This window comes from Tupaia chinensis, unplaced genomic scaffold (assembly GCF_000334495.1).
Source record: "Tupaia chinensis unplaced genomic scaffold, TupChi_1.0 Scaffold000415_1, whole genome shotgun sequence".
Taxonomy (NCBI): Eukaryota; Metazoa; Chordata; class Mammalia; order Scandentia; family Tupaiidae; genus Tupaia; species Tupaia belangeri.
The window spans coordinates 825162-833466 of record NW_006159920.1 but is presented as its reverse complement, the minus strand read 5'-3'; the positions used below and the strand labels follow the sequence as shown (position 1 = coordinate 833466).

Sequence of the window (8305 nt, the reverse complement as noted above, 5' to 3'; positions counted from 1 at the left end):
CCCAGTCCAAAGCGGGGGGGGGGGGGAGGCCAAAGGATCTAAACAGACATTTCGCCAAAGAAAACATACAAAAGCTAATAAGGACATGAAAAGATGCTCAACATCATTAGCTATCAGAGGCATGCAAATCAAAATCTGTAAATAACACTTCACACACTTTAGTATATACAAAAAACTCAGTTTCTTTCTACTACACTCAAAACATTAACCTCATCTGTGAACCAAAGTGTAGAATTTTTTCCCCCAGCACACCAATTAGGCCATCAATTCTGCAGACACCACCTAGGTCTCCTCCAATTCAAATAAATTCTGACACTATCAAGAGGTCCTTTTGGGGGACCAGTTGATGGCATAATGGCTACGTTGCTGGACTCCCATGTAGTCAACCACGGTTAGAGCCCCGGATTCAATGGCTTAAACTCACGCCAGGCACGTGTGTATGTATGCCCAAGGTCCAGAAAGGAGAATGAAGAAGGGATTGTGGCGTGGTCATCCCCCCTGGGGGGTGATTTCTCGCTTTCTATCTTTCTGTCTCTGTCTTTCTGGCAAGCGCCCACGCTCTATAGCAAAAACCTCTCCAAAAAAGTTCCTTCGGGTTGAGGGCTCAATGGACAAGACTTCCCCCACTTTGTATGCCAGACATAAATCCAGGCATCTGGAACTTCTGACCAACTGGCAATAAATTGAGATTCCTACAACCACCTCCTTAGGTTCAATCGGTTTGCTACAATGGCTTCACAGACTCAAGGAATCACATGTACACGTTTATTTTAAAGGGTACTGTAGAGTATACCAATGAATAGCCTGGTGAAATGATACACAGGGCAACCCATGTGGGAGGGTATGCAGTTTCCACACTTTGTTCAGGCATACCACCCCCTCCAACAGTGCCATATGTCCAACTTATCAAGAGCTCCCCAAATTCTGACTTTTTGGATTTATAAAAACTTCTAGTGCCTGTCTTGGTTATTATATTGGGTCATCAGAAAAGTCATGAAGCATTTTTGCATAGAAACATACGAAAATACATCATGACTTTTCTAATGACCAAATAGCTATATAGTAAGTCTTCCTACTTTATTCTCTTTTGTTAAGATCATCTCTTCTGGTTTGCTTTTTCATATAAATTTTACATAGCTAACATAAATTTTACATAAAATCACATACATGGACATGACTGATTAAAACAATGGCCACTAGTTATCAACACAAATCTTTTAGGTCCCCCTTTCCCAAACAGCCTGGAAGTTCCTCAAATTGTTAAACTCTGAAGTAGCATATGATTTCAGCAATTCTAGTCCTAGATGTACATACAAAAAAAAAAATAAAAACATTCATATAAAAACATGCACATGTCTTTCTCCAGTGAGCATGCACACCCTACAGCATATTTTAAAAAAAAAAATCAATGGAAGGGCTACTTCCATAGCACCAGGTAAATGCTTTACATAGGGAACAAAGTAAACTGGATCCCACATGACCAACTTCAGTTAGAATCCTGGCACCAGCAGTTTTAAAAACATGCCAAGCACATGAACAAGCATGGCCAAAATTTTGACAGGATGGAAAAACAAGGAAAAAATTCGCAATGTGACCAGACCCCAGTTGGGAGTTCTCTTTCTTTATCTCTCTGGCAAGCACACGCATCTTCTGGTAAAATAATAATAATAATAGGGACCAGCAGTTGGCGTAATGGCTATGTTGCTGGACTCCCATGTAGTTGACCGTGGTTCAAGTCCTGGACCCCGTTGCTTAAACTCATGCCAGGCGCATGAGCGTGTGTGCCCAAGATCCCGCCTGAGAGGAGAATGGAGGAGACGGGATTGCGGCGTGGCCATCTCCCCCCCACCAAGTGATTTCTCGCTTTCTGTCTCTCTGTCTCTTTCTGTCTTTCTGGCAAGTGCACATGCCCTGTAGCAAAAACCTCTCCCAAACAATAAATACATAAATAAATAATAAAAAATAATAATAAAGAAGATCTAAGTAAGTGGAGAAAGAACCCATCATCACAGATTAAACAGCTTCATAAAAATAAATTCTTCTCAAACTGAACTATAGGTTTATTCCTACCAAACTCTAAAAATTTTTTCATAGATACAAATAAGAGTAACCCAAAATTTATATGAAAAGGCAAAGAGGGTCAGCAGGTGGTGTAATGGTTAAGGTGCTGAGCACCCACAAGGCCCACTGCAGTTCCAATCCTGGACATGGTGTCTTGCAAATCACTGTGGGTGCATATGTGTGTGCCCAAAATCCCAGGAAAAGAATGGAGGAAGAGGGACTATGGCATGGTCATCCTCCCTGGGGGGGGAAAGGGGGTGATTTCTCACTTTCCTTCTCACTGCCCACACACGGCTACAGCAAAAACCTTAAACAAAAAAAAAAGAAAAAAGACAAAGAAATCAAAAGAGCTAAAACAATCTTGATAAGGAATAAAGTGGGAAGAAGTACTCTACCCAATAAGAATTACTATATAGTTATAATAACCAAAACAATAAGGCACTGGAGGAAAGACAGACATGTAGATCGACAGAACTGTATAGGGAACCCAAAAATAGATGAACATAAATATATTCAACTGCTTTTTGACAAAGGGACAAAAAATTTCAATAGAAGGAAAAATGATAATCTCTTCATAAAACAGTGCTAGAACTGGGCATTCACAAGTAAAAAAAATAACAACAGAAAAAAAACCTTCTGACATAAACCACACAGCCATATACAAAAATTAATGCAAAATAGATAATGAATTTAAACATAAAACATTAAAACCATAAAACTCCCAGAGAAACACAGGAAGAATCCTTCAGGATCTAAGCAAAGTGTTCTTAGACTTGACACCAAAAACATGCTCCAATAAAAGAAATAACCTAGACTTCAACAAAATTTAAAATGTCTGCCCAAGACCAGTCAGTGGCATGGTGGTTAAGGAAGGTGGTACCACATGACTGACTGTACAATTTGAGAACCAGATCCAGCAGCTTGAAAAACGCATCAGGCAAGAGGCCAGCAGGTGACACAGTGGTTATGGCACTGGACTCCTAGAAGGTTGACCAGTTTGAGTCACAGACCAGGCAGCTTAAAAATTACATTGGGTGCTTGTGTGTACATGCTCAAAATCTCAGGAGAATGGAGGAGAGAGGACTGTAGCATGGCCATCCCCCCAGAGGGTGATTTCTCATTTTCCTTCTCACTAGGCTCTTTTTCTGGCAGGTGCATGTGCCCTATCGCAAAAACCGTTTTTTTTGGGTTTTTTTGTTTTTTTTTTTAAAAAAAAGAGAAAAACACACCAAACGCATGTGCACGTATGCCCAAAATCCTGAGAAGAGCATGGAGCAGAAAGGATTGCTGTGTGGCCATTGGGGGGTGCTTTCTTACTTTCACCTTCTCTCTTTCTGTTTCGGGCGAGCACATGCACTAATAGCAAAACTTAAAACAAATAAATAAAAGTCTGTCCTGCAAAAGACCTTAAGATGAAAAGATGAGCTACAGACTGATGATGAGAGAAAATGTTTGTAAACCACATATCTAACAGGTTTCATACCTAGAATAAAGATACAAAAAATTGGGCCAGCCCCAAAATGCTGTGCATTGGGAGTGGGACCTTATGAGGCTGACAATTGTTCAAATTCAAGTCACAACAGCTTAAAAAAACATGCTAGGTGAGCATGCATGCCCAAAATTCTGACAGGATGAAGAAATGGAGAAAAATAAGGGCTGCAGCATGACAGTGTCACATCATTAAAGGGTGCTTCTGCTCCCTCCCACCCCACCCCTCCACAAGCACACAGACCCTCTGGCAATAACATAAATAAATAATATAAAACATAAACAACTCTGAGCCCAGCAGATGGCGTAATGGTTACATTGCTAGATATCCACATGTCCAGCCGTGGTTCTAGTCCCGAACCCAGCAGCTTGAAACACACTGGGTCCATGTGCATGCATGCCCAAAATTCCAAAAGGAGAATGGAAGAGAAGGGACTGTGGCGTGGCCATCTCCTGTGAGGGGTGATTTCTCACTTTCTGTCTATCTGGTGAGCACACACATAAACTCTGTCTATCTGGTGAGCACACACAAACTATAGCAAAAAAAAAAAAAAAATGCTCTATAAAAAAAAAAAGCCTAAAAATCAACAACAAAAAATTCTAATTAGAAAATGAGCAAAAGACATAAACAGCATTTCACCAAAAAGAAGATCTAGGTAGAAAATAAAAACATGAAAAGATGTTCAGTACCATTAGCTATCAGAGAAATGTAAAACTACAATAAAATATCACTATACCACTTAGAACGGCTAAAATTTAAAACAGCAATAATACTAAATGCTGTCAAGGATTCAGAAAAAGCAGATCTTATACATTACTAATGACAGTGTAAAATGGTAGCCACTCTAGCAAAGTTTAGAAGTTTCTTTTCTTCCTAAGTTTGTTTCTTTCTCTTTTGTGGGGGAGAGTGAAGTGAGGAGAGGAAGAAAGATTAAGAACCCTCAAAAAATCAGATGCTGAAAAATTTACAAAGGTTACAATACCATCCTCAAAAATTCAACAAACTTGTGAATCTGATAAAGTAACAGTAATTCACTGAAAAGGAATATTTCAAAAAATACAATTACTTATTTTAAAACTAGTTTGTTTTTATTGCCAGAAGACAGGTGAGCTGTTTAGAGAGAGAGAACTCTCCAATAAGGCATGGTGATGTTTCAATCCTTTTCCTCCATTTCTCCATCCTGTCAGGATTTGGGGTATGCACATACACATGCCCCACATTTTTAACAAGCAGGATTCAAACCACAATTGGTCATGTGAGAGCCGGCTCTCTAAGCACAGCACTTGACCACAGCACTTCAGGACCAGCCCCTATTGTGAATCTTTAATTACTTAAATTTGTTTTTGTTAAGCCAGCCAATGGTCTAATTGGATCCTACATGTTGACCATTTGGTTCAAGTACTAGATCCAGCAGCTTGAAAAACAAGCTGGGTGTTAAGTGCCTGTGTGCCCAAAATGCCAAAAGTAAGAAGAAATGGAAGAAAAAGACCATTCCCCATGGGAGGTGATTTCTTCCCTATTTCTCTGTCTCTCTCTCAGGGAAACACATGCACTGACAAATTTAAAACAAGAAATATATGGGGGACCAGCAGTTAGCGTAATGGCTATATCACTGAACTCCCATGTAGCTAACCAAGGTTCAAGTCCCGGACCCAGTGGCTTAAACTCACACCAGGTGCATGTGCTTATACACCCAAGATAGCAAGAAAAGAATGAAGAAGGGACTGTGGCATGGCCATCCTCCTTGGGGAGTGATTTCCCAATTTCTATCTCTCTGTCTCTGTCTCTTTGGTGAGTACATGCACCCTGTAATGAAAATCTCAAAAAAAAAACAAACAAACAAACAAAAAAAACTACTAATATAACAAATGAGTGACTTTTGGGACCAGCAGTTGGCAGAATGGCTATGTCTCTGGACCCCCATGTAGTTGACTGCAGTTCAGGTCCCGGACCCAGTGACTTAAACTCACGCTGGGCGAGTTTAAGTATGTGCCCAAGATCCTGAGAAGAGAATGGATGAGAAGGGATTGTGGTGTGGCTATCCCCCCTGGGGGGTGATTTCTCACTTTCTGTCTCTCTGTCTCTATCTTTCTGGTGAGCAAGCACATGCGCCCTATGGCAAAAACCTCTCCAAAAAACAAAAACAAACAAACAAAGAGAATGACTTTCAATAAATAAAATAAAAAATCAAAATCAAACCCAGCAGATGTTGTAATGGTTAGGTCACTAGACTCTCAAGTAGTCGACTATGGTTAGAGTTTTAGAACCAGCAGGTTAAAATCCACACCATACACATGTACGTGCATGCCCAAAATCCCAAGAGGAGAATGGAGAAGGGATCATGGTGTGGCCATCCCCCTTAAGGGTGATTTCTAGCTTTCTGTCTCTGTCTCTCTGTCTCTCCAGAAAGCATACATGCCCTATAGCAAAACCTCTCTCATAATTAATTAATAAAAATCTTGTGTGTTGCACAAAAATTATATAATACCCCTTTCCTCAGTTAATGATTAAACTTCAATTTAATTAAATAAGTAAATTAAAACTAAGTTATAATAGAATTATCAAGAGGCCTGAGCTCTGCATTACCTGTGGGACACTAGGTATGTCATGATCTCTTTCAAGTCTGGTTTCCTTATCTACATACTGAAGGATTTATATCTGTCAACCTACCAGTTCCAAAATCCTACGTTCAAATGTTCTAATATATATTAAGTAATTATTATTACTTAATAACCTTCAACCCAAGATCATTCTAGTAACAACTTTGGGAAAATGTCTGACATCGATACCGGGTGATTTCTGTTGTGAGGGCTGTCGTGTACATAACAGAATTTTGGACATCTACCCACTAGATGCATTAGAATCCTATCATGACAGTAAGAAATGTCTCCAGAGACTGTCAGGATCGCCTCTAGTTTGAGAAACACTGTGTTAGATTAAAATTGGAGATGGGAAGAAAGAAGAAAGACTGCTTTTGTGATACGGAAAAGCTAGGAATGCTTTCTAACAAAATTAAAAGGTCCAACTGCACCTCATGTACTATGAAAAGGTACCTTTCTATATGAGGACAACTAAAAAATACTAGCCAAATACTACTGTGTGTGGCTAATGCAGAGAGTAACAGTACATAAACCTGTGGGGGAATTCACAGGTATTCATTCCATCAGTGCCTTGTTAAGTATCCTCAGTAAAGAGGTCCAAAGTAAAGGGGTTTTTAATAGAGATAAATGAAGTTAACATAATTCCTCTTCTCTCTAGCATGTGCAAAGGGGTTGAACATTCCCCAGTTAATATTTTCTAAGCACTGAGAATACCCACATGAAAAACACATCTACCCAGTTAAATATTGTAAGCATCTGTGTTTTAACCAAAGGTAAATGGGATACAAATCCCACTGAGAAATATCTTCAAATCCCTTATGTTTTTAAAGAAAGGCCAGAGCAGAAAAAATACATTAAATGTTACACAGAAAATGATACATGTACAGTTCACTTTTTGACTCTTTAACACTCACTACAAAATCAATTCGGCCATATTTTCCACCAAACAGACAAATACCCAGTTTCCTTAGTCTATTCTTGGATAGGTCAGCAGACTGGGAATAAGAGACCCAGAGTCTATTCCCAGCTGCAAAAGAGACTGGTAATCTCAAGCAAATTATTCACCCAGGTTAAGGTTCTACACCAGTATCATGCTGACAATACCGAAAATCTGCCCAGAAACAATCACAGAGAAACCCAGGACTTCCTCCTGCACCCAAAGGACAACTGCAAACATATTTTTAGATTTACTAAATCTAAAAATCTGAATAGAGTTTTATTTATAGCAACATTTAACATACTTGAAATTTTGAAACTGTGCGATGCCTTTACCACTGCCCTCTATAAATTAATAAAAAATGCTCTTTTCTAAATCACACTACGTTCAATCTTGCAGAATTCTATATAGGAACTAAACAAATCAGTTACTATGTAAAAAAAAAAAAAAAAAAGCTGTTTTAAATTCAAGCCATCGGGAAAAGCTTCAACTTTTGCATTTCTTAGCTAGCTTTTAGTCTACTGCACAAGAAGTTCTTTCCTGGCACTGCAAAAAGTGCTAAGTAAAGTCTGGAGAGTAAAAAGTTGCCCCATAGCCTAATTCTGGAAAGGCCTTTAGGATCGTTCTTACCACTAAACATGCAGGTTTGACTAGTGCAACCAATGTAAAAATACGGGCATACATTTTTCCCTCTTGGTATCAAGTACAAAATACTGTCTACTAGACCTAATTACCCGCCTGACCTTTTCGTAGACCGTAAAACTGTAAACACAATGTAGTCCAAGAGAAGATTTGGAAAAGAGAGTTAAGGAGGGGAAAGCGAGTGTCCATTAGCCTTCTGCAGCCCCCGCTGTCCAGAGGACACTTGTTAGCGGCCGAGAACTCACAAAGTTTCCCATCTTGCAGGGCGAAGGGGACCTGACTGCGCCAGCTGGGCCGACCCGGAAGACGCCGTGTCTGCAAGGCCGGCCGCGGTGGGGCCCCAGCGCTCGCAGAGGGCCCAGGCGTGGCGCCAGCCACCTAGGCAGGAAAGGCCCCAGCCTCTCAGCCGCCTACCTGCACATGGGCGCAGAGGCGGGCTCAGGAGCGCGCACACACGCGCACACGCACACACGCGCACACGCACACACACACACACACACACCAAGAGGAAGCCGCCGTGCGAGCGGCGTGCGAAGGGCTGCTTAGACGGTCGGCGGGATCCCCCTCCCCCCGCCC

The 8305-nt window shown here is 40.6% G+C and overlaps 1 protein-coding gene across 7 annotated transcripts in view; it reads right to left on the bottom strand.

The window, feature by feature from the left end:
- Positions 1–8305, bottom strand: part of ZNF148 (zinc finger protein 148) — a 141190-nt gene that overhangs the window by 115927 nt on the left and 16958 nt on the right. Inside the window, exon 1 of one of the 7 annotated variants that reach the window (XM_014590172.2) lies at positions 7975–7992. The exons of the other annotated variants lie outside the window; for them this stretch is intronic. The gene's annotated coding sequence lies outside the window, so the exon portion shown is untranslated. Of the gene's footprint in view, positions 1–7974; positions 7993–8305 lie in introns of those variants that run through there. 7 annotated transcript variants of the gene reach the window in all.